We start from the raw sequence: 1,379 nt of genomic DNA on the forward strand, positions 1-1,379 counted from the left end.
GTCCCCCATCAATCCCTCCCAGATCAGTTCCTCCTATTGCTTTCGCTGAGACTCACCGTGGGAACCAGCTCGGGTCACCCCGAAAGTAACCATCGTCCTTGGAGATTGCTTTCCCTCCGAGGGCTAGCAGAGATTGTTGAACGGCTGCTAAATTCTTAGCTGAAAGAGAGAGAGAGAGAGAGCGAGAGGACAATCTACCATCACTTCGACTGTTACTGATCCATGTGAAGGAGGAACGGGGGAGGCCATTCAGCCCCCTCTCCGTCCTGTCTACAGGAATAGCAGGAGGCCATTCAGCCCCCTCTCCGTCCTGTGCTACAGGAATAGCAGGAGGCCATTCAGCCCCCTCTCCAGCCTGTCCCTCAGGATCAGCAGGAGGCCATTCAGCCCATTCTCCGTCCTGTCAACAGGAACAGCCGGAGGCCAATCAACCCTTTCTTCAGCCTGTCCCGTAGGGAACGGCTGGGGACCATTCAGCCCCTTCCCCAGCCTGTCCGACAGTGATCAATAGGTGGCCATTCAGCCCCTACACCACAACCTATCCCACATGGAACAGAAGGAGGCCGTTCGGCCCCTTCCCCAGGCCCATCCCACAGGGGAGCGGGAAGAGGCTGTGCGGCCCTTCCCTGTTCCTTTCGGACCGGGCACACACGTTCAAGATGGAGGCTGTTCTGGCCCCTGGGTGTCCAGCTACCCCTACTGCCCCCCCCTCCCGGCCCCGCTGGGCTCAGCTGCCCGAGGAAGGCCCCCTGGTGGAGGCGAGGGGACCTCACCTTCCCACAGGTCCACGGTCTGGAAGAGGTCAGTGGCTGTCAGCCCGTAGTCCGTGGCAGCCTTGAGGAACTGGGAGATCTGCTCCATCTGAGTGAAGGCCCTCTCAGAAGCCTGGATCCTTTTGATGGGGCGCCTCTCCGGGGGGTTCAGGCTGTTGATGAGGTGGCACAGGATCTGCACGAGAGGCGGTTACGAGAGCGGGAGGAAGCAAAGCAAAACAAAACGCCTTCGCCCTACGACGGACCTGAGGCGCTCTCTCCCCTTGCCCAGGTGGGACGCTCCCCGCAGCGTGCACCCGATGGGCCTGCTTCCACACTGCCGGGGGGGGGGGGGGCGGGGGAGGGGAAAGTTCCGTGATAATCTATTGGGAACTACCATGAATTCTGCCTTCCCTCGCATCCAAGATCGCCGACAAACTCTTCTCTCCCCACCCCGGAGATTTCAAGGGAATGCCTCGAGGGCGTCTTACTCCGCAAATACGTCCTCGTTCAGCAACGCCCCCCCAATCCACCCTAACCCACACAGCCCTGAACACGATGGTGTAATTTAGCATGGCCAATCCACCCTAACCCACACAGCCCTGAACACTATGGGGTAATTTAGCA

General features: G+C 59.8%; 1 long non-coding RNA gene across 1 annotated transcript; it reads right to left on the minus strand.

Moving 5' to 3' along the window:
• Window positions 1-117: 117 nt before the first annotated feature.
• On the minus strand, window positions 118-1,339 carry LOC122545077. Its single transcript, XR_006310491.1, has 2 exons — window positions 774-1,339; window positions 118-159 (listed from the first exon to the last, which is right to left on the minus strand). It is a non-coding gene; the product is annotated as an uncharacterized LOC122545077 (long non-coding RNA).
• Between the last annotated feature and the right edge of the window lie 40 nt (window positions 1,340-1,379).

The sequence above is a fragment of the Chiloscyllium plagiosum genome, unplaced genomic scaffold (genome assembly GCF_004010195.1).
Source record: "Chiloscyllium plagiosum isolate BGI_BamShark_2017 unplaced genomic scaffold, ASM401019v2 scaf_45511, whole genome shotgun sequence".
NCBI classification, from domain to species: domain Eukaryota; kingdom Metazoa; phylum Chordata; class Chondrichthyes; order Orectolobiformes; family Hemiscylliidae; genus Chiloscyllium; species Chiloscyllium plagiosum.